The sequence below is a fragment of the Salvia miltiorrhiza genome, chromosome 2, assembly GCF_028751815.1.
Source record: "Salvia miltiorrhiza cultivar Shanhuang (shh) chromosome 2, IMPLAD_Smil_shh, whole genome shotgun sequence".
Taxonomy (NCBI): domain Eukaryota; kingdom Viridiplantae; phylum Streptophyta; class Magnoliopsida; order Lamiales; family Lamiaceae; genus Salvia; species Salvia miltiorrhiza.
In genome coordinates, this window is record NC_080388.1 from 32755548 (window position 1) to 32763909 (window position 8362).

At 36.4% G+C, this 8362-nt stretch overlaps 2 long non-coding RNA genes across 2 annotated transcripts; one reads left to right on the forward strand and one right to left on the reverse strand.

Moving 5' to 3' along the window:
• Positions 1-4575: 4575 nt before the first annotated feature.
• LOC131012047 (uncharacterized) lies at positions 4576-7610 on the reverse strand. Its single transcript, XR_009097174.1, has 2 exons — positions 5937-7610; positions 4576-5762 (listed from the first exon to the last, which is right to left on the reverse strand). It is a non-coding gene; the product is annotated as an uncharacterized LOC131012047 (long non-coding RNA).
• On the forward strand, positions 4750-7932 carry LOC131012046 (uncharacterized). The gene is made up of 2 exons (XR_009097173.1): positions 4750-5273; positions 7621-7932. It is a non-coding gene; the product is annotated as an uncharacterized LOC131012046 (long non-coding RNA).
• The last annotated feature ends 430 nt before the right edge of the window (positions 7933-8362 follow it).

An 8362-nucleotide genomic window follows, 5' to 3' on the forward strand; every position in this document is an offset into this window, starting at 1 on the left:
GTATATCATCCACATACACCACAAGACCAAGAAATTTTCCATTCTCTTGTTTATAGAAGAAGGAATGGTCACAAGCAGACTAAACTAGTCCATACTTGCTCAAAACCACTAAGAATTTAAGAAACCACTGTCTAGAAGCCTGCTTAAGACCATACAGAGATCTCTTTAATTTGCAAACTGATCCAGGGGGATAAGGATTTCCATTTTCATCCAAGAAACCTGGAGGAAGCTCCATATAAATATCCTCACTCAATTCTCCATGCAAGAAAGCATTATTGATATCAAGGTGACACAAAGACCAACCCTTTACTGCTGCAAGAGAGAGCATAATTTTGACTGTAACAAGCTTAGTGACTGGGGAAAAAGTGTCAAGAAAGTCAACCCCAACTTGTTGAGTGTTGCCTTTAGCAACCAACCGTGCTTTATACCTATCCAATGAGCCATCTGCAAAAAACTTAACTCGAAAATCCATTTACAACCAATAGCAAATTTATTGGGAGTTAGCAAAGTAATGAACCAAGTGCCATTCTTGATGAGAGCTTCCAATTCTGCCTGCATTGCTTTCCTCCATTCAGCATACTGTGAGGCTTGATGGTAGGAGGCAGGTTCAGGAATAGATGATATGGAGCAGATAAGCCTAAAATAGGCAGAATAAATTTTGGAATATGAGATATATTTGTGAAGAGGAAAAGAAGGACCAGTGATAGAGTTGCAAATGTAATCTAAAAGGAGAGAATGAGGTTTAACTGTTCTTCCAAACTTAGTGACTTGTGCTGGAAGAGCAGATGAAGTATTATCTGCAGTGGAGGATGAGCTAGAAGTTGTATCAGTAGAGGTATGAATCTCAGTAGGAAAGGTGGACATAGGTTCTGGAAAAGAGGAAAGAGTGATGTGTGAAAAAGGGAAAACAGTTTCATGAAAAATAACACCTCTACTGATGTGGACTTGATTGGTGTCTATATTCAAAACTTTGTACCTTTAAAGCCTGAAGGATATCCCAAGAAAACACACTTCATGGCTCTAGGTGAAAACTTGGACCGGTTTCTATCTAAAGTAGAAACAAAACACAGACACCCAAAAACTTTTAAGTGAGAGTATGAAGGTGATTTGCCAAACAACATTTCAAAAAGTGTGGAGTTATGAGGCAAGACTGAGGATGGAGTTCTGTTAATCAAATAAGAGGTTGTATGAACACAATTTCCCCAATATCATATAGGTAAATGGGACTGGAAAAGGAGCTTCTAGCAACATTTAATAGGTGTTGGTGTTTGCGTTCTACCCTTGCGTTTTGTTGAGGTGTAGAGACACAGGAATGGTGTATGACAGTTCCATATTGAAGTGTATAACTCTCCCAAGTTAAACTCTGGCCCATTATCACATCTAATAGTCTTTATATATTTCCCAAATTGTGTTTTAACAGTGTTAAAGAACTGAGTAAGTATGCTCCTGGCATCAGACTTGTGTTTCATTAAGAAGGTCCACATAAATCTTGAATAATCATCAACAATGGTCAAAAAATAAGAATAGCCTTCAACAGTGGGTGTTTGGTAAGGACCCCATATATCACAATGAATTAGCTCAAAAATCTCATTGGATACATGTTGTGACTCAGGAAAAGACAATCTCTTCTGTTTTGCTAAAGGACAGATTTCACACAATGATTGTTTACAAGAATCAAGTGACAGAGTTTGAGCTAGAAGTTGCAATTTATTGGATGAAGGATGCCCTAATCTATTGTGCCACAAATCGGCTGAAACTACTGCTAGAACTCTAGGTACTTGAGTGTTGAGATGAGGAGTTGATGTAGTTTCTAAGACATAAAGGTTTCCAAGCTTGCTACCCTTCCCAATCAGTGTCCCCTGTAAAGCTCCCTGAATTATAAAAGAATCATGTGTAAATAACACAAATCACTTGTTCATGGCAGTAAGGGCACTCACAGAGATCAAATTGTATGAGAAAGATGGAACACACAGAACAGATTTTAGGTGGAGGGAAGGTGTGAGAATGATAGTGCCTATGTAGGAAACTATAGCACTACTTCCATTTGGTAGATTGGCATGTGTGTCATGAGTCATGATTTTGACAATTAAAAGAGTAGTACACACGTGATGAGTGGCTCCTGTATCAAGTAACCACAGAGAAGAGGCAGTAGTTGAACAAATGAAATAGTACTATTGAATGGAGTAGTAGCAGGAGCAGTTGAGGAAGACTCTCCAGTAACCTGTTCGGAAACATGAAACTGAGTTAGTATTCTTAAGAGCTTGCATTTGATCTGCTAAAGTGACAACATCTGTGTCATCTCTGCTGATGTCATGACATTGTTACTCTTAGAAACATCAGTAGACTCAGCTGCACTGAATTGATTCACAGATCTACCATTCTCCTGTGCATTGTTCTGAAATTTTCCCCTGCCTCTTCCATAACCTGGGGGGTAGCCAATAATCTCAAAACATTTATCAATAGTATGATTTGTTTTTCCACACTCGGTGCAGAGGAATTTTCCTTTGTTGCCTCTGCCTTTAGTGTAACCAGTGGCATTAATCTGATTCAGAGCTATACTGTGGCACCTGATGGATAGATTCAATGGCTCTTTGTCTTTCCTCTTGTAGAACTAGAGAAAAAATTCTTGATAAAGAGGGAAAATGAGTCATAGATATTATCTGAGAAAAGGAAGGATTCAAACCAATTAAAAACTGCATAGAGCACTCCTGCATTTGGAACTCACTTCACTTCTTAGAGCTGTGACAACCGCAGGTATCACAAGTGCCCCATCGCGTTGGTTGAAAATCTCTATACTCATCCCATAAGATCCGTAGTTTGGTGAAGTAGGATCCCACATCATCTGATCCTTGCTTCAAATTGAGTAATTGTTGTTTCAGCTGATAGATCCGAGCTAAATTCCCTTGAGAAAACCGATCATTTCAAATAAGATGAGCATCATCGATGTACATGATGTTGGAACTTATTTCTGGAATCACCGAGTTGCGAATGCATGAAACCACCATACTGTTACAACGCATCCACTGCGTGTAAATACTTTCATTTGAATGAGGCCGCTTAATAGATCCATCGACGAATGCTAGCTTATTTTTCGCCATAAGCGCCATGGTCATGGAGCGATACCATCTAGAATAGTTAGATCCGGTGAGTTGCTGCGTAACAAGCTGCACTCCGGGATTATTACTAACAGATTGGAAGGATCCTCATGAGGAGGGAGAGGTGGATTTTGTGGTTTGGGAGGAGCCATGAAAGATCAGCGGAAGCAAATTATGCTCTGGATAACATATTGGAAAAGAAGATAAACTGGAAACGAAAGGAAAACGGGAGATATTTTATTTCACTTGATGAAGAAAACAACAAGGTTGCATCTCTTTATATTACTCTAGTACGTGACAAAAGCGAGTGGCCACAAACTCACACGAGCACCTAACAAACTTGCAGCAAAAGAAATGAAAAAGATAAACGATGCTAACAAACTCAGATGGTGACAGCTACGTGTTACATGCATGTGCATCATACATGCATGCATATAACATGGAGGGAAAAATAAATTTCATAGTGTCAGGCGTGAAGGAGAGAGATAGAGAGGGAGGGTGAGCGCCAAAGGGAGAGAGGTGAAACATCGGAGGCGGCGCGGTTGAGGGCAGCGCCCTCGCCGCTTAAGAAGGAGAATGCGGCGAGGCGTGTGCGTGTGTACGCTGAATCTGATGCGTGCATGTACTGTGTGTGTGTTTTGAAGAAGAAGAACAGAGGATTTGGGCTTAGGGCTTATGTTGGGCCCTTTTATTGACCTGACCTTGATTTATTCAAGGTTTTAGGCTTTAATTATTTTGAAGTATGGGCTGCCTATTTAAATATTGGGCTGCAATTTTCTTAAAAGTATGTCCCTCTGATTTTTTTAGGATAATTTTATTCATAATCCTCATTTTACTCACTATTACCCCTTATTTAAAAAGAACTAGTATGCCCCGAACATCGAAATTAAACGATATGTTTAAATAAATAAATATAAATATAAAAAAAATATAAACAAATACCAAATATGTTTCAAAAATAAAATAAAATAATCAACATCAATTAATCTAATAACTCAAATTTGAAAACATTAAATTTTCAACTTTATATAAAGTGTAATGATAATTATAGTTATTAAACAATTGAAAATTATTTGATAAAATTATTATTATTATTTATTATTATTAATATTATCATAATTATTATTGTTATTAAATCTATTTTACAGTTATTATATATCAAATTAAAGCTAATTTTATGGTCTTTAATTTGATATGCATATTAAATATTTTATTATTACTCATATTAATAATTTTCAAAAAAAAAAGAAAGGAAAATGTATAAGATAAAAGAAAAGAAAAGAATAACAAAAGTTTGAATTGGAAACTAAAAAACTGCCGACTATGTAGTTAAAGTAAGTGGATATATATTTTAATAACTGAAATTTAAAAAGTAACTATAATTTTAAAATATGGCGGGAAAAAATAACCGTTAAACTGCTCTTTTATATAATATATAGATATTAATAATTATACTAAGTATACTATTTTGGCCTTGTAATTGAAATTTAAAATTATAATCAATAATTCACTAATAACTTTTTCTAATACAATAAAATAAAGAGTCAATATATGAAAGTAGCCACATTTTTTTAGTAATTTTAAAATTTACCTATTCAAATAAAAGCTTTAAAAAATACCCATTTTTTGTGTTAAATGACTAAATTACCCCTAAAATTAAATTAAAAAATTACTCACTCTTAACCATCTCTCACTCTTTCTCACTCTACCTCTCTCTCTCTTTCTCTCTAGCGCTCTCTTTCTCTCTCTTTCCACTCTCTCTCCCTCCCATTTTTCTTTCTCTCATCCGGCTATAGCTGCGCGGCGGACTGGACCGCGGCGGTGGCAGGAGGTGCCGCACCAGACGATGTAAATCTCGCGGCGATAGAGAGCGTCGGAGATGACGACGATGTAGCCAATCCAGGACCGATCCGACCTTGTATGGCGGCGTCACGACGGCTCTGAGAGCTCCAATCGAAATCCAACAACAAGGTCTGTGTTAATTGCTACTAGCAGGATTCACGATCTGATTTGACGATTTAGGATTCATGATCTGATTTTAGCCCTGCCAGAACTCTGTGAAAATAGTGGTGGCTGCAATTTCGCTTTTGAGGGAAAGCGTGGGTATAAACCCACAAATTGAGGGATGAGAAGGTGAGCAGGTGTGAAATGGTGACATTCTGCAATAAGCTTGAAGATGTGCGTTGATCTCCCCTTTTGTGACTTTCATGTTGTGAATATATAAAAATTGGGTTAAGTATCAAATAAGTCCCTAACATAGAGGTCCATATCGACTATAGATTCCTATAGTCGAAGTTGGTCCAACTAAACCCTCGAAGTCCTTAATTTCGAGTAATTAGCCCCTTCGTCTTAACGGCCGTTTAACACCGTTAACTATTTTTATTTTTAATTTCTTTTGCGATGGAAGCATGTCGGTAACACGTCGGAAAGTGCAAAGAAGGAGAAACAGCTTCGACCCCATCTGCAATCTCCTTAGATCTAGACAACGCCTATTCTCCTATATAGAAATCGAGATCCGCCATCACCCCTGCATTGTGCTTCCCTAGCTAATTGTTGCTCTTGCTCGAACTCGGCCGCGACTGGTTCAAGAACGAGTTGCTTAATGCAACTACAGTCGGAACTATGAAGCACAACTCCACATTTCCGGAAAATCCCATTTTAGTATACCTGCAATCAATCAAAACCCAGCAGAGGCGAGTGAGAGAAAAGATTCAAGCTTTAGCAAAAACTAGATCAAAAACTCAAATCAGCACAATTGGACATGATGACGCATTTCATCAAACAAGTGCACTGCAATTTCAAGAAGGGGAAAGAAAGAGCAACTGAAATCCATCAACTTACCCAGTGCCACTGTCGATTACCACACCAGGGCGCGAGGCGGCGGACTCCATTAATTAGTTCGTGAGAAAACAATCCTACTTGCGAGAATTTGGAGGAGAGAAAATATCATGGTCATTGAAATACGTCAACGACATATGGCGGGAATGAGCTTCACTTCTCAACTCCGGGTTGGTTTAGCAACAAACAAATCTAGAAATTAAAGAAATAGTCGCGAAATTCATCACCCAGTGAAAATCAGTCAACTTTCACCTTATATATATATATGAAATTGATGGCGAAGATTTCAATTTTCATGAGAAACAAGAAAAGAAAAAAAATTAGGGCTAGAAGATTGAGATTGCAGATGGGAATGGAGGGTATCTGCTAAGGAGATTACAGATGGGGTCGAAGTTGCTGCTCTGCACTTTCCGGCGTGTTTCCACCGCCAAAGAAATATTAAAAAAATGAAAATAGTTAACTGCGTTAAACAGCCGTTAGGGCGGAGGGGCTAATTGCTCGAAATTAAGGACTTCGATTGGACCAACTTCGACTATAGGGATTTATACGTGATAAGGACTTCTATGTTAGGGGCTTATTTGATACTTAACCCATAAAAATATACTAATATCATTTTGGGAGATATACATGCTGATTTATTTAGCAATAGGGGATATGAAAATTGAATTAATTTGTCTGGTTAATGTTCTTGAATTCACAACTAACTCGATAAATTCACAACTGAATTTTATGAATTCACAATTGAATTACCAGCGTTGGTTGTGAATTCACAATTAGAAATAGTGTTGGTTGTGAATTCAAGTTTTATTGATTGTAAATTCACAACTAAAAATAGTGTTGGTCGTGAATTCAAGTTTTATTGGTTGTGAATTCATGCAAATTCATAACTAACACTATTTATAGTTGTGAATTCACAACTAACACTATTTGTAGTTGTCAATTCAAACTTTAAAACTTGAATTCACAACTAATACTTGTTATTCAGTTGTGAATTCGAGTTTTAAAGCTTGAATTCACAAACAAAATAAATCCTGGTTGTGAATTCGACTGGTTGTGAATTCGTGGGTATTTTTAAAAAATTTATATGCAAGGGTAAAATGATAATTGTGGGTATTTTTTAAAAAAAATTATCTCAGTGGGTAGTTTTTTAAATTTACTATTCCAAAGTGGCTATTTTCAAAATCTACTCTAAAATAAACCCTAAAAATATATCCCTTCACCATTAGAATAGCCCCTAATTAACGAAAAAAAAGATTGGAGACGATGAAGAAGCAAATAATGAATATACAAAAATACAACTTCAATTTCATTAACAAGATATCAACGCCATATTCAGTCCTCTACTCATTTTCTTCAATTTCTAGCTTTATAATCCTATTTCTACTAACGGCGAATTTTGCACAAATAACTTCAAATATAATCGTATAAAATCGTTATATAATACAGTTTGGGATTCATGGCCTCTCCTTAATCATAGGTCATACGTGGTATCATGACATATCTTTATTTTAAATCCCTGCAACTCTAGAGCTTCTAGCTTTAAAATATATATCCTATGTGGCTTATTTCATTTTAATTTAATTTTAAAAACACAATAGATTATTTATCTCTCCAAAATTCAATTATTGAAACCTAATATGCTATAGCTCACGCCTAAATCAGTTTTTGAAACCCTAATCTGCTACAGTTCACTCCTCTGATTTGCAACTCTTTGCCGCCGTTCGTCGCCGTTTGACGCCATGAAACTGTTGTTCGCGCCTCCTACACATGTCGAGATCGTTCGCACCTCTAGCCGGCCAACGAATCGCTACCGTTCCCTCTCGCCGCCAACCGCCTAGGGCTTTATCTGCCGCTCTCCCACATTTTATTTCAGAAAATATTTACTTGATTTATCAATAGATCTAATCTGTTGCATCTTAAATTTTTGTGTGCATATAATTATGTGAATTATATGCTATGTGATTAGAGTATAATGATAATAAGTTATATTATGCTTTTGAAAGAGAAATTATTTAAGCATTGCAATTTATTTTTGGCTTAAGAGTTTTATGAAAAGCCAAGCAAAGAGTATTGTTGGTGCCCTTAGCTGAAAATTGATTTTTCAGATTATAAAGTGAGTTTTAAAACCCGAGCATAGTGAATCAGAACTTAGTAGCCTTGCCTTGCAATTAACTAAGACTAGTATCACGAAACCTATTAAGATTAAGTTATCTTGTAGGCTCAGTTGACCAAGAGGATTAACATTGCTTGTCCAGTTACGTTTGAACTTCAGGCTTTGTCCTATCAAGGTGGACTTTATTTTACAAAAATATATCTTGAGTTATATAAGCTCATACATTTCATGAAAATTATTTGTTTATCCAATATAAATATTTTTTTTATGTGCGATTTGTATTGTTTAATGCTCGCATAAGAATCGATCGAGATTA